The sequence below is a fragment of the Fukomys damarensis genome, unplaced genomic scaffold, assembly GCF_012274545.1.
Source record: "Fukomys damarensis isolate Sample0158 unplaced genomic scaffold, DMR_v1.0_HiC HiC_scaffold_37, whole genome shotgun sequence".
In the NCBI taxonomy this organism is placed as follows: Eukaryota; Metazoa; Chordata; class Mammalia; order Rodentia; family Bathyergidae; genus Fukomys; species Fukomys damarensis.
In genome coordinates, this window is record NW_022900949.1 from 62571818 (window position 1) to 62593298 (window position 21481).

Below are 21481 nucleotides of genomic sequence, written 5' to 3' on the forward strand. Positions count from 1 at the left end.
TCCAGTTTTCAGCAACGATGTTAACTGATATTAAAAATATAATGATCACTTTGTATTGCTGATGCTTCTTGGTCTGATTAAAGAACACATAATTACTCTCTCAGAATCCAAGTACTTGCTCACCAAAGTGAGAACTGAGGGGAAAACATTTGTTTTGACTTTGTAGAATGTAAGGTCACTGAGCTCGGAAGGCTTGCATTTCTTTGTAGGTTGCATTTGCTGAGCTGGGCCTCACACTGAGTAGCTGTTTAATAGAGTTGACTCAGTAACAATGTGTTTAGCAGAAAGATAAACATATTAATGCTGAACAAACAGCTGCAGCCACAGGGGCTCAAAGCCTACGCTGACACACCCTGTCCTCGGCCACTTTGACCCAAAGCTTGTTCTAAGACACCCATGGAATCGCTTTCGCGGGCCTGCTCGAGGGCCCACCCAGTTTGCTCTTCAGGCTCTTTCAGGTTGACATCACATTTCCTAAACAGGAACATGAATCCTCTCCCCAGAGGGGTGCAGCTGAGCTAATTCTCTTGGCACAGCCAGATGTGATGCCGAACTAGAGGAGCAGGAAGAACCTTAAGTTCAATTTAGCAAAAATTTACAGATAGGATTGGATTTTTTTCTGCAAAGCAGGTCAGCTGTTTGGATGAACAGCATGCCGAGTCTTTGACATTTTCAAGGGGTCGTGTGACTTTGGGGCTTCTCTACGTCCTAGTAATATCAGTAGGTTAAATTACCTTTAGAAAAATCCAATCCTTGCCTCAAAATAGAGTTGAGGTTGATGAATTTTTCTTTTTATTTCTCATGGGGACAGGAGACAGGGTTTGACAGGGTTTGGAGTGAAAAGGACAGGGTGAGGGTCTTTGGTTCTTTGTTGTTTGGCATATGTAAGTTGTTTGCAGTTGTCTTTGGGTTCTCCAAAAGATGGGAATGCTTTCATTCACTATTAGTTGCCCAACAGAGGTAGAATTTAGCTTATAAATGGAATAATTTTCTGTCTTGGATAAGGATCACCAAATCTTAAATCACAGCAACTAAGCTATGAAGTTCATTTTCCCTCTACTAAATAAATGTGATGAAAACAAAGTAAGAAGAAGCCTCCTTTTCTTCTCTTTGAGAGTACAAATGGAGTGAGTGCCGGCTAGGAACTTTTCTGGAAGTTGAAAGCCATAGTTTTTGAATCTCTGGCCCAGAGCAGACATCTCCACCATCGCGCCAGGTCCCTCGTGCTGCACACACAGCTCCCTTCTGAGCCAGGAGGTCATTCGAACAATATTTGCCAGTGTCTGTTGTTTTTCGCACTAGAGATGCTGGGGTGGGCCAAACAGGGTGGTAAAACACTGAAGAGGTTCACAGAAAATAAACTGATCCTAACCCTATTCTGCGTCTCAGTCTCTAGAGTCAAGTAAGACGAGTACAGTCACGTGGCTTAGCTGAAGGTCTGCACCAGCCCAGCTAGGGTAGGTGGAGGTGGTGACTTGCTGCACGTTCACACACCTGTGCAACACATAGGCAGTAAAAAGCCTAGCATTGCCAGGCACTGTGCCAGTTCCTGGATTCATTTCTCAACAAAACAAATACAAAGTTCCTAAACTCAGGGAGTTAGAGTTGAGTGAGGAGGATGGAGAATTAAACAAGTTAATTACAGAATGTGAAGTGCTACAGAGAAGACAAAGGAAGTTGAGATCAAAATTGAAAGGGAAGACTAGTTGGGGCAAGGATGGTCTCTCCGAGGAGTTATGTTTAGGGATGAAAGGGGCCAGTCATGTGAGGAACAGGGGCAGAACATTTTAGAAAACAGCATGTACAAAGTCCCTGAGGCAGGACAGGGCTTAGTAAATTCCAGCAACTGGAAAGAAGCCATGTGGTAGGAGCCTGGTATGGACAGAGGATAGGGATATGCAATTGATACAGCTAGCAAGAGGCAAACTATGTTATTTGTATATTCAAAGTTTAATGGAGCCATTGACTTTTTTTAGGCAAGGGAATGACATTTGATCACCCTAGTTTACATTTCAGAACACCATCTCTGCCTGTGCTGTGGAGGGTTAGTAAAAAAGGGGAGGGCTGAGAAACCAGGATGATCTTTAAGAAAGCACTGCAGTGTTCCAGGTGGGCAAGGGGGGACTTGTAGTAGGGTGATGTCAGTGAAGTGAGGGACTGAATGTGGTATGTAAGGGAAAGGGAAAGGGAGGAATCCATCTTCTAGTTGCCTGGCTATTTGATGAGAGAGGAAAAGTCTTGAGAGAGAAATCAAGGGTTCTTTTAGGTGCAATGTCTGTGAGATACTACATGGGAGATGTTCAGTTGATGTGGTTGGACGCATGAGAGTATGAATGATCTGCCAGATGTGGTGTGGTTAATAGTTACCAGTCTGCTGTAAATTCACGGCAGTGGATGAAACTGCCTAAGGCAAGTCTGAGAGGAGAGACGAGGTTGTTGTTGCTCACTGGGGTCAGAGAGAGGACCCTGTGCAGCACGCGGGGTGACCAGGAGCCAGAAGGGCAGGAAGGAAGCCAGAGGGGCGTGGGATATTTCAGAACCAAGAGCAGAAGGTGCTGCCAGGAGTGTGCCTACAGGGCGGAACGCTGTGCGCATGTAGGTCAGGGGGCACACGCCGGAGTCCACATGCAGGGAGACGATGGAACCAAGGTCAGGTTGAGGCAACGGCCGGATGGTGGGGCCAGGGAAGGCTTTAGACACAGCCTGCGAGGCGGTAGCTGAGGGTGTTTAGTACCAAAAGAGAGTTTTAGACAGAAGAGTCCACCTGTGTGCCATCAGGGGTGAGTTAGGAGTTAGAAACGAGCAGAACCACAGGATGGGGAGGGGAGGAAGGGACAGAGAGGACTGACAGCACGCGCTAGGGGACGGAAAGCAGCTGGATGGGGTGCGGCATATCTGTTGGGATGGGAGGATCAGCAGGGTTTGTAGAACTCACGGGAGGCACGGGAGCCCCTGTCTGATGGTGTCTATTCTCAGTAAACTGAGACTCAGGTACAAGGAGGTGGTTTGAGAAGTGAGGCAGAAGTGAGGCCACCTATGTGACACTCCCATCCTGAGGCCCTGCAGCTGCTGGCAGCTCCACGGGGATCTGTTGGCCCTGCCTGAAGAGGACTGGGTGGAAGCAGGAAAGGACTCCTGGAAGAGCCCCTAGGGAGGCAGCAGCAGTCAGCAGGAAGAGGTGGTGGCAGAACAGGCCGCAGCCCAAAATTAAAATTTAATTCATTCATAGTAAATTAGATTATTATTTTTTTCAGGTCAGAGAAAAATTTCCCAAGTTACTGAATTGGAAATAACCATGTTGATGACAGAGGTGTGTTATGCACAATTCTAATATGTATGGACACTAGAGGGCAGCATTGTTGAAAGAAAAAAGCCAGTCTGTGCACCGTTTTTGACTTGTGTGTCGTGGAAATGCATTTGAAAGGTATCTTTCAGTGCATCAATTATGAGTAGGAAAAGGACTTTAGAAAGATTATTTAGTGAAAATTCATGAGCCCCTGAAGAAGACACTCAGACAAACATAATTAAATCTGCTACCCCAAGACTGTATCTAACTCTCCATCCCCGGACTTCTTGATTTTCCGGAAGGCTCAGCCTGAGTGGTTCTCAAGCCCGCTGCACACTAGAAACAGCTGCAGTGAGGTGTGCCTTAAAAACTACCCATGCCAGGCTCCCCTGACCCCTCTGTTGTATCAGAATATTGGAGTGAGGGCCTGGCATCAGTATTTTGCCTGCATGAGTCTAGTGTGTGGCTGTGATTTCGAACAACTTTACCTGTTTACCTGGTCTCAGAATGTAGCCGATAGACTGGCACAATCAGCAGCCCTTGGGGCTTTGTTCCACATGCAAATCCTAGAGGCCCACTCGGACCTCGTAGGCTACAAATTCTTGGGATGGGACACAATGGTCAATATTTTTAAGCACCCTCCAGCCAATTCTGGTACACTGTAAAGTCTGAGAACCTTTATTCCCTTCGCAAGTTAGCCATTTGAGTGGTCACCTTCCCTCACATTTCCTCTTCTCTTTTAGTCTAATTTAATGCTCCATATTATTATCATAAGCAGCTAAATTAGATAGAAATTAATATACAGTTAGCAGGGATTGGGCCCACCAGGAAATCAGCACAAAAAATAGAGATGTAAGAAATGTGACTGGAGGCAAACCTGAAGAGAGTCAGGGCCTCAGGATGGAGGCACAGTAGCCAGGCCTGTGAGATAAACAGCAACTTGAGAGTCTCCTGTAATTAGCACCCCCCCCCCCCCCCGGTCCAGTGGGCCCAAATAGGCAGCAGGCGCATAGCACAGATGGTAAGGAGCAGCACATCTGGACCCATCCTCCGCGCCTTTCCCAACAATACCTTTGATCCCTCCATGTACCCTTCCGTGCGATTCATTTCCCTGCTGGATCAGTATCACTAAGCAGCTGTACTTGTAATTGTACAGGTTGATTGTAGTTTGACCCACACTGTGAGTCTGTGGTATACATTATCCCTCACAAAGCCTTCGTGGCCACCCACTTGGGACAGACCCCTCCAGTCTCTCAGGAGCTTTCTCTTGATAAACCGTCCTTACCCTTAACCTTGTGTGTCCCTTGGAATTCATTCTGCAATATTTTGAGGATACAAACTCAACATATCTGAGATTCGACAGACTGGGAGTTAGTTATATTTTTCCTATGTCACTACAATATAACCTTTAGTTAGCACTATGATACACACACACACACACACACACACACACACACACACACACACACACTTCAGTATGAATTAGAATCAACTGGGGAATTTGATAAAATCACTAGGTTTTAGGTCCTTGCCTCCTTCAGTGAGCCTGGGCCTTTGTGTGTTTTGTTGTTAGCTCTCAAATCTCCAAAGTTCGAGGAAAACTGCCTAAAACTACCAAGACTGGTTAAAATTTGCACTTGCTTCCAGGTTGAGATGACATTATTCTTTAACCTAGCAATGCCTCCCCAGGGCTCCAGGCCACAGGCAGCTTCCTGTCCGTCCCTTAGCACACAGCCGGCCTCTGACAAGTACTGCAAGCAACTGTACTTCTCGGGGCACCCCCTTCCCATCTGTACAGTCAGACTAGCATGGAGCCTGTGTAGTTCGTTCAAGGCTTCACATGGGCTAATGTGTGCAGCTCTTTGTGAACTGAAAGAGCAGCCCAGACTAAATAAGACGTAAGCAGTACGTGAGCTTGGCTGTTCTTCTCCGGCGTGGACGCTGACCCTTCGTGGCATTCTTTCAGTAACGCAGGTCATCTATGTTTAAAAATGTGCATTTATGCTGCAGGAATAGGCACAACTTCAAGTGAAAAGAGATGATATTTAAATTTTTAAATTGGCTCTGATTAAGAAAACAGCTCACATAAAAACTTTCTTTTTCTTATTTTTTGAAAGGTGGGAAATGGCTCCTGATATTTTGAAAATTGTAAGTGAACAGTTGCACTGCGTGAATGATAAACCGGAAAACCAATGAAACAAAAATGTAGAAATCAGAGTTTCATCAAATAAAATATATGTAAATTAATGCTGACATAGAAATGGAATGATAAACCCAAAAAGAAGCTTTAGAGATGATGCAATGCAGTTTCCTCTTATTGCAGATGAGGAAACAGGCTAGAAGTTAATTGCATTAAGGAAGGGATAATTAAAAACTGGAGTATTATTAACAATTACAAATATTTCAAATACGCATACAAAATGCTGAAAACAAGCATAAAATAGTTGTATTTAATATGTAATTTGTTTATATTTTCTAAGGATCCTGTAAATGTGTGTTATTATACTTTAATAATATAGGAGAAAGGAACGGAGAGATGGAAAGGTTATCACCTAGCAAAGGCACCACTTTACATACTACTGTGTTACAGGTTCAACCAAATGAACCGCTGTTTTTAAGAGCTAAATATGGCTCCGTATTGACAGTGGCACGTGGTTCAATTCTACCCGGTATCAGATCTCTTCTCTTTTGAGAGGCAAGGATCAGGGTGGAGGTTGGGACATTGGGATAATGCCGGGACTTAGTTTCACCTAAAGAGTTTATGTGACCACTAATAAAAACAGGGCTAGATTTAGGCACAAGTTTCACATGCAGAATGTTTGTTGACTGTTTTAGGAGAATCTGGCTCCGTTCACCCAACAGAACATCCACCAGGATCCAAGAGACATTGCTTGTTTTGTCATCCCCACCACTACCATCAACCTCTGACACATCTCTTGACCCTTGCTGATCTCATTTTGTCTGAGGCAAATGGGAAGATCCATATTAATTAAGCAACATGTCATTTTTATAATAATTGTTTAGATGGGGAATACTTAAACCCTTATTTTATGGATGAATAACCCAAGACTCAGAAAGACAAAGTCTGGGGCACAATCTCAGTAGGTAGCTTTGTAGTTCTGTGTTCGGTCATGTTAGAAGGCTTTGTGCATAGTGCATTGTGGGAGAAGGTGGGCTAGGGACAGAAAAACAATGGAGCATTTACTTACTTGCCCCATTGTGTATTTGTGAATGTGCTATGCCTCCTCTGTGGTTATAGCCATCCATTCCTTTGCATTTGATATGCTGATGGCCATAGTTCATATGTATGTGATTTTTTTTTTTTGGTACCGGGGATTGAATTCGGGTCCTTGTGCTTGCAAGGCAGGCCACCGAACCGCTGAGCTAAATCCCCAGCCCTGTGATTTTTTTTAATAAACTGAATCTTTATTGGTACATTTTAGATATATAATACAGTTACATTCATCATTGGGATCTTGTACCTTTACATGACATATTTTGGTTCTTATTTTTTCTCCATTTCCCCATCCTCCCTTTCCTGCTCCACCCTTCCCTTTCACAAAGACTTTGTTGTATGTAAGTGATTTAGAAAATATGAGCTATCTGTTTGCTTCTTTGAAGCAAGACCTTGAATATGATGATTCTGGAGGAAAAACAAAACAAAACAGTAAAAGGTTTGTGCCTGTATCTGATTGTTGAAGCATGTGAAGAATGGTCTTCACAGGGCCGGGGATTTAGCTCAGTGGTCCTGCCATCTGCCTTGCAAGCACAAGGACCTGAGTTCGATCCCCAGAACCGCCCCCCAAAAAAAGAATGGTCTTCACGAGACAATTTACAGAGAATAGGCTTTCTAGGTCAGGGCATTGGCACAGCAAACTAGAAGCAAAAGACAAGAATTCATGCTCCAAATCAAGCCAGTAAACATCTTCTGGAGACCTGGAGAAATTGAACTTGTTCACATCTCAGACCCAAGAGAGCTTTATGGCTCCAAAGGCAGAGTGTTGTCTTTCACAACCCTCCCTATATGATCTACTGCATACTGGTTGTCCCCAATCATAGACACTGTAAAGCGAGACTTTGATACTGCCCCAAGGTGGTTTCAGAGCTTTGTTCTGAGATGTGGAGTAAGTTACTGAAATGAGACAGTTTTAATCTCATGTTTAGCTAAAGTGCAAAGGCACTGAACAAAAGCAGTCACTAAAACTCCTGAGTTTCAGAGTAAGGTGCTAGAGTATGTACTTCTGTAGAACACCATGGTAAAAGGGTTTGGACATATGTAGCTCAGTGTCCACCTTGAAAGAATAAATAGATGGTAGTTGAAGTTGAGAGACAACTTATTTGGGCTTGACTGTGTGGCACAGGTTGAGAATACCTTATTCGAAATTTTTGAGACCAAAAGTGATTTGGATTTTGGAATTTGTATAATATTTGCATAATATACAATGAGAAATCTTAAGGATAGGGCCTGAGTCTAAATACAAAATTCATTTGTTTCATATGCCCTTTATACACAGAGCCCAAAGGTAACTTTATACAAGGTTTTTAGTGAACCTGCAGTTTGAGCACCATCACACGAGGTCAGGTATGGAATTTTTCATTTGTGGTATCATGTCAGTGCTCGAAACATACTGGACTATTTCAGAATTTGAATGTTTGGATTAGGGATGCTCAAGCTGCATTTCCCTAATTCCCCAGTAACCCTTCCCTCCCTAAACCTTTCACTTCATTTCAAATTGAGTACAACTCCAGAACTTAAAAATCCCATTAGAATTTTCAAATAAGAAAATCTCCCTAAAGTAAGAGCCTGACCTTGCAGTAACCTCTCTGAAGCAGATAGGCAGGCTCAGGCTGTCTTGGGGACTTGGCTCATTCCTTATCTAGCTCTCTCCATAGAGGGAGGCCCTGTGATGCTGCATACTTTTCATATTATTTTTTTCTCCACTAGACATCTACTCTTTAATCCTGGCAAGGGAGTGGTCATTTCACCTCTAAGTGGCCAAGTGATTTGTCCAAAGCAGAGACACGGCTTCCTAATCTTTCAATTATTCTCTTTCCTTATTTCCCTGCAATCCTCTTTCCACGCATCTGGTCTTTCCACCGCCTCACTTAGACCCACTATTGCTTGTTGACGCTCTTCCAGCAATAATTATGTAGAATATGGATCATAAAATTGTACCTTCCTTTCAATACAATCTTAGCATGGTTCCCACCATTTCCTGCTAAAATCTAGTGATTCAAACTGTTGGTTTATAATTCCCATATTTGCTTAATACTAAATGCTAGTAATTAAAGAGATGTTTTCTGTCCTGATGAAATGATGAGTATCAAGTACCATGCTATTATCATATATGTCACATTCTATGGGGTTTAGGATCAACGGAATAAATTTCAATTTATCTAAACACATTCAAAATAACAGTAGGTAAACACATCTTCATCTATAAACTTAAAAGTTATATCATCAGCAGGCTATGGGAAACATTCTCTAAATGAGCATTCTGGGTTTTCCTTGGACAGTGTTACTGAAGTCATTCTGCAAAAAATGGAACTTTTATAGTTTGAATATGCACTGTCCCCTGATGTGGGATTTGTCTCTGACACAAAGGAAACTATTAAAATTTGAAAAGCGATGATCTTCCACTAACATTTTTAATGTTTTGCTCTTAGATTGTTACTTAGATTGATAATTGATCTTAAATTATTTTGTGCATGTCTAGGGTGAGTATCTGGCTTCATTTATTTCTCATGTTACCATGGAAAATTACTTTTTCTAGGTCCTTTTAGCTAGTGTCACATATTTTCTCATTGATAGAGTAAGTGGTTATTTTCTCATATATTAAAGTTTCACAAATGCTGGACTCTCCATAGGTTAATCATCGCTTATTTTAAATGTTTGAGCCTAGAAGTGTCTCAGATTTTAAATTTATAAATCTGGGAATTTGAATCCAGTACTCAAAGAGTTTTGGATTGTTGTAGCATTTTGAATTTCAGATTAAGAATGTGCAACCTGTATTATATACCATGGTCAGCTTCTCCCACAGCCGGGATCGTTCCGAATTACCGAGGCTTTGTAATAAGTGTTGATACTTGTAGGGCAAATCCTTTTCTTTCACTTTACCAATCATCACATGTCCTTTAGGTTCTTCATGGCTCTTTACCCTTCCATGTACTTTATAATTATCTTTTCAAATTATTTTAAAAAATTTAGTGGATTTTTGTTGAAATGGATGAATTTCTGGAGACTCAACATTAGGGAAATGCAATATTGTTTTCCTGCTTATGAAGTTGGGGTAAATCTCCATTTATTTAATCTCTTATGAGTAATGTCTTCTTTATAAATATTACAAATTTATATATTATAAAAGCTTTCCCTATACAGTCCTTGAACATTTAAAAAAAATTTTGTTTCTAGTTGGTAGGTTTTTGTTTTTCTTTCTGTTTTTTTTCCATTTATGCTCTTTGGTCTCTTCCCTTTCCTTTGTTTTTTGTTTTCCTCCTATCGGTGACTCTTAATCCTTCCCCAAGCAGTAAATCCACTGGTCTTTCTGGCTTTGTAGGCTCTTTCCCTCATGGGAAAGAAGTGGATGCCTGTTCAGAGGTAAATGTCCCTTTTATGAAGAGGACAGTGAGAGGAATCTGAGAGCTTACTCATTTACTCCTCATGTCCTATATTAAAAATGATTCTATATACTTTATTTAAAAAATTTTTTTTGGTACCAGGGATAGAACCTGGGACCTTGTGCTTGCAAGGCAGCGGAGGAACCACTGAGCTAAAGTCCCCGGCCCAATTCTATGTATTTTAGAAATCAGAGATGCACAATGGAAGTGCCTGGCATAGGATATCTGCCTGGTTGGAGCTGTCTTATCTCTGTATGGGGTCAGCTGCTGTGTTTCCTGCTACTGTACAGGGATTGGTATATGGTCAGTTAAGCCTCTCAAATTCAATCATAAAACATGGTTAAAATAATTTTGAACTAGAAAATTTTCAAAGTGGGTGTTACCAATTGCTTATTACTACCATAGATAATATTTCCATGAACATCTGATTTTGAATAATTTGATTTTTTATAATGAATGTACCAGAATAAAAAATCTTTGAAATGTAGGCAGAAAAATAAGAAAATTAACCTGCCATGTAGGTTTGTTTGATAAAACCAATTATCTTGATTTTAGAAGAGCTGAATAAAATCTTATATTACAGTAGAAGGTAATTCTGGTATATGACAAAACCCCCAAATCAACAATACATAGAAAGACTTGAGAGAAGTTATAAATTCTCCTTGTTTAATTATAACATATTAAAAAGGTCCAATGATGTTCTCTGCTTTTTATTAGCTTTTTATTTTGAGCTTCTTGAGTTTTTGGGTTGTATTTTTTTTTAACTGACAATAAGGATGTTTCTAACTTCATGTTGTATCAGTTAGGGTTTTTATTTTTAGTGAAGGTAGGTTATGGAAAACTCAGTTGAAATTCCTTAAAACTGTACCAGGGATTTATCCCCTCTTGTCACTGGGGGTACCGTTATGTTCACTTGAAGATTGTTTGTTCCAATGAGTTACTGAGGACTACCTTTTTTTTTTTTTTTTTTGGTAACTGCTCTGCTATCCCAAAGGTGATTTCTCTTACGGCATTAGGATGGCTGTCAGTAGAGCTGAGGTGGAGCTTTCTTGTATGTATTTACCAGGGTCCTTTGCCTCATCATCCAAGGAAGACTCCTGAGATTCGCTCTGGGCTCCTTCTGTCACGTGAACCAGTGACTTGGCCAAAGAGGTGGGTGGATGGGGTGACTGGCTTGTGATGGAGAGTTTCTGGAGGACCTGAAGCCAGCCTTGCTCTGGGTTAGTTTGGGGCGGGTGGGCTGCTGGACAGGCAACCAGCAATTTCCACTGTGCTTGAATTGGGTCCTTTGGGGGATGCCTGTGAGCAGGGTTCCTGAGCCACACAGCAACAGAGGGACAGGGAGCTGACTAATGAGTATCTATTATGTGCTGAGCTCTGTGCTGGGAGTTTTTCCAACATTATTGCATTTATGTTTTTCTGCAGCCATATGAGGTGGTATTATTATATTCCCATTTTGAGTTTGAAAAAAATTAAGGCTCTGAAAGATGAAAACATAAACTGGTGTTGAATTTTCTCTCTAAAACAAGCCCCATCCACTAACTCCATGCTGAAACAAAACAAAGCAAAATAACCTTTTTCCATTTCTCTTCATCCACATTTATATTTCATACTTATACTTTTTATTATGTTAGTTGAAGCACATAGAAGATTAGCAATATTTGTATCAGCTGAATAAATCAGCCTTTGGGCACATCAAAAGGTAATTGATTAGGCAAAATACTAGCTAAAGACCAGTTTTCCAAATGTTTATTGAGCTGCTGAAATCAATTCAGCTAAACCCGGCCAGTTCTATGTGGCATCTAATATTTCAATATTCCTAAGCCCATTAACAGTGGAAGTTATTTTTATACTAGGGAGCATCTGTTACTGAATTATAGACATCTTACTTCAGTCTAACATTTTTGATCTTTTAATGTCATCCTTATTGGTCAGACAGACAGATGTGGAATCTTGACACATAGATTCTTATTCTATTATCCTGTCTGGAGCTTTTTATTTACACAACTGTCTGTGTGTCAGCTTCCTGGAACAGTTTTTTTTTCTTTATTTTAAAGGGAATACTGTCTTGTGGATGAAAGAATAAAGCAAGCAATTTGGCAGAGATTGATAAGAGTAAAAAAAAATTGGCCCTAATGAGATTTTCTACTGGCAAATCTCGTTTCACGCTTTAACAGGAAGCAATCTTTATTGCTCCTTTAATAGTGTGGAGCTGGCCTTCCTTCCTGGTGCTGCCATGGGAGATGTCTGGACGCAGATGCCATCTTAAGTCTAATGATATTAAAGCTTCTCCCCTTACAGCTTGTTGGCAGCACCAAACCCATTTTGGCACTGCTGTGCTTATGTACATTTGTCAGGTGTCTGGATGTAACCAAAGGCAACGTTTACGTTTAACATAATAGAATATGAGCTTTTCAGCTTTTGACAGGGCACATCAGGTAAGGGGGAGCTCCTAATCCTGTAATATTTGAAAACAAAGTACTGACTGCTCTACATATTGAAATACGAAGTTCACCGCAGAGTGGACAGCGGAGTTTGCTGCAGGAGCTTGCAGAGGAGGCAGGCCCTCTCCACGGGACTGCCCTGGAACGCCCTTGTCCTTTTCCTTGTCTCTGCTTCATCCTCCCACTTGTTGTCTGTTTGTATCTGCGCCCCTTAGTTTCCCTTATTTTCCCTTTTCTGAGGTTCTTCCCCGGCTCCTAACCATGTACTCTCCTGCCTCTGCCTAGGCTGGCTTCTCCCTGTGCTGCTGCACAGCTGTATCACTTCCCTTTCCATTGCCTGAGAAATCTTTTCTCTCCTTAATGACTTGGCGGCCATGGCTTCCTCTTTGTGGCTTTCCCAGTACCAGGACTGAACTCGGAGCCTTGCACTTACCAGGCAGGCACGGTGCCAGTGAGCTAAATGCTTGGCCCTTCTCTTTGTGGTTTTATTCTCTCAGTTTGGTAGCTTCTGAGAAACTGCGTTTGAAAGACGGGAAACTTGAAATGGCATTATCTCTTCACCTTTTGTTGGTTATTTATCCCACATTTTTTTGTTTAGCACTGGGATACTGCTTCGTGGTATTCAGGGTCTTAATGTTGCTGCTGGGAATCCCTAAGTAATCCTGACTCTGGTCTTTCACATGTGCATGGCATTAGTTCTTTGCAATGCTTTAGGACACTTTACTTGATATTTTCACTTGTGAAATTTCATGACAATATCCTTGTGGCCCTCTGCTCACTGTGCTGGATACTCAGGGGGCACTTTCAATCCAGAGTCATTTCGGATCTGGAAAAGGTAGTGAGTGACCTCCTGGACAGAACCCTAATTTCCTTAGCTTTTCACTTCCATTAGCCATACTTTTCTTCCCTGAACTTTCTAGAACATTTCCTCAACATTAATATCCAGTACTTTTATTGATTTTACAAATCATAGCCATTATATTTTTAACTTTTAAGACCTTTTCCCAATTCTGTGTTGTCCCTGTTCTCTCTTGCATCTTGTTCCTGTTCCGTGTAAAATACTATCTCTTATTTAACCAAGTATATAAATTATAGTTTCTTTGAAATTTTCTGTGACTCTCTGCATTGCTGTACTTTTTCCCCTTTCTACTTATTTGAGCTATATTCTTCATGTTGGAGGCTTGCTTTGTCAGGTGATCCTTGGGCTTCTGTTCATGTTTAACAGGGAGGCACTTAAAGTTGTACTTAATGATGCTTGCCAATTAGTGTAAATCACTGTGAAAATAACTAGGAGAGTTGCAGTTTTTTCACACTGCTTTTCTGTGATAATATCAATACCTTTTAGAAATTTCCTAGGAGAATTAATTTACTCCCAAAAAATATTTGCTTCTTTTCTTTTTCTGTTTTGGTAGCAGGGATAGAACTCAGGACCTTGGGCTTGTGAGGCAGGTGGCAGAACCACTGAGCTAAATCCCTGGCTCCTAAGAAAAATATGACCTGGCTGCTGGTGATCTCAACATGAGCGGGAGATCTGGAGTCTCAAGCTTTATAATCACTTTTAATTTTAATTTTTTTGTAGCCTGGCTCCACCTTACTCTGTGTAGCCTCTCAAGTGACCCTCTCCAGTCAGTGCCATCATTTGAAGGGAAAGGCAGGACCTGGGGTCAAGGTGCCTCAATAAAAGAGCTCTGCACGGCCGTTTAGACAACTACCTGCTTCGCTCTTGTCTTCTGTGGCATTTGTGTTCCTAATACCTGAACTATTCCTGAGGTTGAATGGTGCGTATTAATTTGTTTCTCATTTGTACAGATTTAAAAATATTTGCTCAGTTCTGTGAAGTCAGTGATGATCTTGATCCCTGTTCTATATTCCTATGTATTGCTCCATGTTTCTAGGTGTTTGTGTTTCATCACAGATTGTCTCTTTCTGTTCCTTGCCCTTAGTTTATTTGGTACTTTGCTCTCTTAAGTTCAAAAAATTTCTCACTTGTTTACAGAAGAGAAGATTGAGACTTAGAGACTAATCATCTCCCCATTATTAATACAGGTGGATCAGTCTGTCTTCCTCTTACTGAACCAGCAATAGTTGATCGTTTCTCCCTTGATGCGCTCTCTTTACCTGTTTCTCGGGAACCATACTTTTCTTTTCCTCCTCCCAGCCTAATGTTGGAAAGCCCTGGGGTCCAGTCCTCCATAGTTCCTGAGTCATTATTTCCTTTCTTTCTGTTTTTACACCCTGTGTAATTTTACCAGTTCTCAAGATTTTAAACACCATTTACATGCAAACAACTCCCAAATTTATATCTTTCCATCCCAGTGGTGTCTTAACTGCCTACCGGACATCTCCATTCGGCTAATCAGCATTACAAACTCAAGATGACTAATCCCATTCTTCTGATCTTCCGGTCAGCTCGCTCCACCGGAGCAGTGTGTCAGCTGATGGCACCTCCATCCTTCTAGTGATTCAGAGTGATTCTGCAACTCTTCTCTTTGTCTCGCGCCCTTAGCCAGTCCATCAGGAGCTTCTGTTGACTCTTCTGTTCACACTCCACTCCCTTTGCAGTGCCTTGGCGAGCACTCTCATCGGAGTCATTGTTGTCTCACATCGATTGCCACTCTCCTTTCTCAGCACGACGCCCTCCTTTCTCCTACATCTGCCCCTTACAATTTTTCACAGTTCAGGATGGAGTGATTCTTTTGAAATGCAAATCAAAACGCATCACTTGCCAGGTGTGGTGGCCCAGGCCTGTACTCCTAGCACTTGAGAAAATGATTTCAGTGAGTTCAAGGTCAGTCTGGGCTACATAGTGAGTTCAAGGCTGGCCTGAACTACAAGGCAAGACTCTTATGTCAAAAACAAAACAAAGCCAAAAAAAAAAAAAAAATCAGTTCTTTGTCCAAAATTCCGAGGGCCCCCGAAAGAGCTGGTCTGTATTACCTCAACTCATCTCTTTCTGTACTTTCCCTTCCTTACTCTGCGACAGCCACACTGTGTCCTTGAATTGCCTCAGATGGCACAGGATGCTCCTGGTCTCAGCAGTCTCCTAAGTGCTCTCTCAGTCGTGCCCTTTGAGTCCCGTCCCATCGTCACCCTGACTGCCTGAGAAGTCTCATTCTCTTTACCTTGTTTTAGTTTTTCTTCTTTCCATAACACCTTTTATCTTCTAATATTCCGTATAATTTAACTTTTTATTGTTTTACTCCTTGTTTTCCATCTCCTCTGCAAATGTCCCACAAGAGTGGGCATCTTGTTCGTTTTGTTCTTTTGTATGCCCCACTCATGCTTTGACGCGTAATGGACAGTAAATAAGTATTAGTTTAATATGAATAAATGAACGATCCAGGTTTGGGATCTGAGTGTTTTGTTTTCTGTCATGTTCTTCTCTGAGCCAGCCTGAGCGCCAAGTGATGACACTTTAAATGCATTCTGTGGGTTTTTTTTCAGAAAAGTTCTTAAAATAGTTGATCTTGTCAGGAAGGGAGCAGGGGAAATGAATAAGGGAAAGAAAAATTCATCTTTTTTTTCTTCCCAAATTTTTCCTTTGGGGCTCTATATATCCTTCTTTTGATTTCTATTAAGTTTTATGTGAATTTTTGTGTCAGATGTGGTTTTCTCTTGTCTCATTAGATAAAAATACTCATTGTAGGTGGTAATTGGGGTTTGTTCCGATACCAAATGTGCTTCTAGTTTCAAAGCTTAAGATACAGTGCCTTCCTTTTCTCCCCATTAAAAGGAGAGCATCGGTAATACTAAGCTGTCTTTCCCTTCCCACTGGTTCTCTGTACCATCCCTTCCATCCATTTAGTCCTTAAAAATAACAAACTAATTTTCTTGTGTAGCTAAGTTTGGGGCTATGTTTGGATTTGAAAATGTTAAGTCTAAAAGTATCTTACTTAATTATCATTAATTTTGTTTTTATTTATTTATGTTTTTGGTACTGGGGATCAAATTGGGGACCTTGCACTTTCAAGGCAGGTGGCGGAACCACTGAGCTAAATCCCCAGCCCAATTCTCAATGACTGGTTAACTGAAGCTAGTCAAAAAAGCTTCCATTTGGGCTGGGGATTTAGCTCAGTGGTTCCATTACCTGCCTTGCAAGTGCAAGGACCCGAGTTCAATCCCCAGTACAAAAAACAAGCTTCCCTTCCAGAATTTTAAGCAAATAAATAAAATTTAAAGAGGGATGCATTTAGAAAGGATGGGTAAATTCCAAACTGCGGAGGTTTGAGGTTTTATGACATATAATGTTTTTCAGTATTTGAAGATTGACAGTTATTCCCCACAGTAGTAGAAGTGACACTTTCAAAAGTCTTCAGATTCTTTGGGAGGGTTTCTGGGGTACAGTAATGGTAGAATATAAGGAATGTCTGTATATACTGTATACATTTTATTTAAATTTTTTTTATTTTTTGGTACTGGGGATTGAACTTGGGACCTTGCACTTGCAAGGCAGGAGGCAGCATCAGTGCGCTAAATCCCTGGCCCGATACTGTATACATTTTATACAAGTGATGGACTGCCCTATTTTGTAATTTGTGGAGACTTAAATCTTTCTCACAAAGACTTTCCTGAACTTACAATTACATTGGATGTAATGGTATTTCTTACAAAGCGAAGAAATTTATGCTCTCAAACTAATAGGAAGAATTAATTTTTTTGCATGTGTAATTTGTTAGATTTAATATTAGGCATTAAAATATGTATAACTAATATTTGGAACAAGCACAACTCAAGATAGTATAGTCATCCACCTTTATTTTGCATCACCTACTGGCCCTTCACATTTGGTGAGAAGTATCCCTTGGCCCTGATGAAAGTTCAGGCTGATCCCACAGCTTTTTTGTCCATTTTTAGCTACCAGACTGTCTTGAGTTTATAAAGTCCTAAACACACTCTATAGATTTCTATCAAAGTTTCAAGCTCAACTTCTCCCTTTCCCAACCTGGGAGCTGCAGTAGGAGGGAAATGTTCAGGGAAGCATTGTTTTTTCTAGTTCCCTACTTTCTACACCGCCTCGCCCGCCTGGCCCTGTCTTCCTGGCTCCAGCCTGAACCTCTGGGAGGTCCTGGAGGATGAGCCTCAAGACCACCTCACACAGGCCGCCCTCACAGATGCCCTCCCTGTCGCTCCCAGGAGGACAGTGCTCACCCGCTGTGCCATTAAGGCAGATGGCTGGCTCACTCCACCTCTAGATTTTCTAGGTATGAGTCACCCTCAAGGCCACTGTCTCCTCAGCTTAGTGGTTATGTTTTGAACCTAGCGGCCCTGAAATCCCCCGCCCCAGGCAGAGCTGTAGTGAAGGGTCAGCTGTCTGCCCTGTTGGGTGTGAGTGCAGGTCACAGCACAGTTTCCTTCAGATTGTGCTTCTCAATAGATCCTCTCTCCTCTTTTCTCTCAGTCTTTATATTCTTTTCTTTGGTACCGGGGATCAAACTCGAGACTTTGCGCTTGCGAAGCAGGTAGCAGAACCTCTGAGCTAAATCCCCGGCCCTGTCTTTATATTCTTGGAGCCAGTGAGGGAGCCCCAGAGTCCCAGAGCTGGAAGTGAGGGAGGGGCAAAGGGAATGCTCTACGATAGAAGAGTGCCAGCTAGTACATGGAGAGGGCTCACAGGGTCAGGACCCATGAAAGTTGCACTGTGCCTCGTAATGACTGATGTAGGCAGGGATCACAGGTGAATGCTGAATTCAAGTTTAGGGGGACTAGGCTACTCACATAGTTGCAAAGAACCACACCGTAAGTTATTTATAATTACAAAGTAAAAGAAACGCCATCCTATGGAAAACCCTTGCAGACGTCACCCTAAGAGACCACCACCCTTATCACGGACGATAATGAGACACAGGTACCTCCTTGGGCCCTTGCAGCGGGACACTGAGAAGCCCCATCAGCACCTGCATAGTATTCTTACCAAAAATGCTTAAGTTTAGTCTAATTATGAGAAAACCATCAGATAAATCCACATTGAGAAAGCATCTCCAAAACAACGGTCCTGGCCTTAAAAAAAAGTCAGTGTCATTAAAGAGAGAGAAAAAAGATGGAGGAATTACTTCAGATTAGAAAGAAATGGTAACTAAGTAGGATATATGAATATGGCTTATTAGGGTAATAGTAGTGTGTCCAGGTTACATTTTTTGAGTGTGATGATTATGCCATGGTCATATACAGGAACCTTAGTTCTTAGGAAATAATGGAGAAAATACTTATTCGTGAAATGTCACAGGGTTAAGAATAAAATATAAATAAAATATAGCACAATGTGATACATGTTGATGAGGAGTATTGGATTTTTATTCTTTCAATTTTTCTGTAGATTTTTAATTTCTCAAAATAAAAATTTGGAGGATGAAAGAGTCACGGAGCCCGCTCTCACCTATTTCCTTTTGTTTATTTATTTATTTATATTTGGTACTGGGGATTGAACTGGGGACCCTGAGCTTGTAAGGCAGGTGGCGGAACCACTGAGCTAAATCTCCAGTTCCCATTCCCTGCAAAAGTGTAGAAGTGAAGACGTCACCTCACTCTAAAATTTCACTGCAGTTATGTCTTGGTGTTTAGCTAAAACTTCCATGATTGCATCTTATTATGCAAACATTTATAGCAACAACAACCACCTCAAAATATTTGTACGAGGCATTATGATTTATAAAACATTTCCGTTTAAATGATTTCCTTTTATCTTCTCAACAATGTTGGAAATAGCTAGGAAACATAGTGTTTTATTCTTCCCGTTTTATAAATGAAAAATTGGAGAAGCAGAAAGCCCTAGTAACGCGGCCAGGTTCCCACATCTAAGACTAGCACTTTAATTCTTGGATTGTATATTTTCACCACACATGTTAAACATCCAGGAGGAGTTGAACAAAACCTCTTACCTCTAATTAATTCTTTTGTACAGAAAGTATGAAAGAGGCTGAAAGATATTTGTTTATCCCCACTGACTGAGAATTTTAGAGCAGCAGCGATACAGGTGGCTCTGCTGTTCCATTAACTGAGCTGCTGTTAATCCGCAGGCTGCAGCGTTCAGAGCCCACCTGTGCAGACCCCTGAGCTCCACGGGGAGGCGTGCTAGCCGTCACTTCCGGTGCACGGTGCTGCAGGTAGGCTGCAGCCAGGGAGGAATTTACAGACGTAAATTCTCCTGAGACGGAGTCTACGGGCCTTTGGAATACAGTTCAGCCTTGTGACAACTCACACAGAAGGAAGTGCACATGAGTCACAGCCCACAGCCTCGGAACACCAAGCATCTCCATTTTCACCTGGCAGCTGGGTGAGCAGAAGCGACCTTCATTTTTTTTTCTCTCCCCCACCCTCTCTCTCTATTCTTAACTAAAAACAGGTGAAGGAAAAAACAAGAGAAACTTTGCGAGGCCTAGAGACTTGTTGGTAGGAGTTATAATAGGCCTCAAACAAATGACCCACCTTGCTTATCTTTTTGTGTCTCTCTAAGGCTAGGATTTGAATCTTCCCACCTTCACTATTAAGTGAAGATACGAAGAAAAGAAAAGCGGGTGGGGGTGGGAGAGGAACTAGCTAAAGGGATAGAATATAGTACAAGCACGTCCTTTTCCAGCTGTCCCTTCCAACCAGGACTTTGTGGGATGAGGGTGGGGAATGTGATTTCCAACAAAAGCATAAAATAAAGGACCAGATGACTTTAAATTGGTTTTTGGAATATATGTTTTTGTTTTTGTTTTTCTTTTTTAAGCCAGCTCTTCACATATTTTTTACAGCTTTGGCAATTTTAACTTTTCAGAATGCTCTAGTGGAGGTAGTTTTTCTAAAGCTCCTTCCTATTTTTTTCTCTGAGACCCATGTGGAAAAAAACCTGGAACTCACTATGTAGCCCAGGCTGGTCTCGAACTCACAGGATCCTCCTGCCTCAGCCTCCTGAGTGCTGGGATTACAGGAGTGTGCCACCATACCCGGCTTAAAAAAACAAAACAAAACAAAAAAACCCAAAAAACTTGTTGGGGTGGGGATTTAGTTCGGTAGCTCTGTGGCCTGCCTCGCAAGTGCAAGGTCCTGAGTTAGATCCCTCGTATGAAAAAAAATTGTTAACCAGGGCTCTGTTCCTGATAGATGTACATCAAAATGATCCCCATTCACAACTTGGTGGGCCTCTGTTAGCTCTGGGAAATTTTTCAGCAGGCCTTGAAGACTCTTCAAACCTGAGGCAGCGTGTCAACAACTCAGAATGAACTCAGTAGTGTGCCTTTTCCATGTTACTTAAGAGTATTTGGTTTTGCTCAAAAAAGTAAGGGAAACGATGGAGGATAAATGATACCAGTCAGACAAGCAAGGAGCTTGTGAGGCTTAGGCAGCATTTATATAACTCTCTTAGTCAAACTAAGTGGATTAGTAAGCACTGAGTCACAGTAGCCACAGACCGAAGAAAATGTAGGGAGGGATGGAAAGGTGAGATCTACAACACATTCACGAGTATTTTAGAAACACAGTAAATACGCCAGAAATACGAAAACGTGATGAGGTCTTCAGTCAGTTATGCATTGGTGATTTAGTTGGCTGGGTTTCCGGCCAGCTGGTGAGCTACGGCTAACGGCCAGGTGGACTTGTTCCTGAGTCTTTCCGAAGAGAAGATGTGCGTTGCACCAAGGCACTTTCAGGCTGCTGAGCTCCCTTGCTCAAATGTCACGCCCACTCCTCGCCACCGTGAGGAGAGCCAGTGGGGTGGTGAAACAACAGGCTGCATGAGCAGTGCGTGTCCTGAGATTTCCGGTCGCTGCGTCCTTCCGCCTACAGGTGCTCTGCCCTGTTTTAACTCCCTCTTCTCATTATGTATTTTAATGGAATTCACAAACCTTGTGACTCATGCATCTTAATTTGTTGTGTGAGTTTTTCTTTCTTAAGACCTTTAGGATAACCTGAGAGTCTTTGTAGGCTACCATCGCATCAAGGTAATTTCTTACATAAAAAATTCACAGCCTGGACTAGGCAAACCATAGCCAGAAAATGACAGTTCCAACGTTTCAAATATCCACTTCGTGCTAGGTAACATCCTAAGCAAATAGTAATTCTCACAATGACTATATAGAGTAGATAGTATTACCTTCATTTTACAGTTACGGAAATGAAGGACAAGAGTGGTTCAATAACTCGCCTAGACAAGTGG

The 21481-nt window shown here is 41.7% G+C and overlaps 1 protein-coding gene across 2 annotated transcripts in view; it reads right to left on the bottom strand.

Moving 5' to 3' along the window:
* The window catches only part of Kcnab1 (potassium voltage-gated channel subfamily A member regulatory beta subunit 1), a 394129-nt gene that overhangs the window by 21562 nt on the left and 351086 nt on the right, over positions 1 to 21481 (bottom strand). The window lies entirely within an intron of this gene.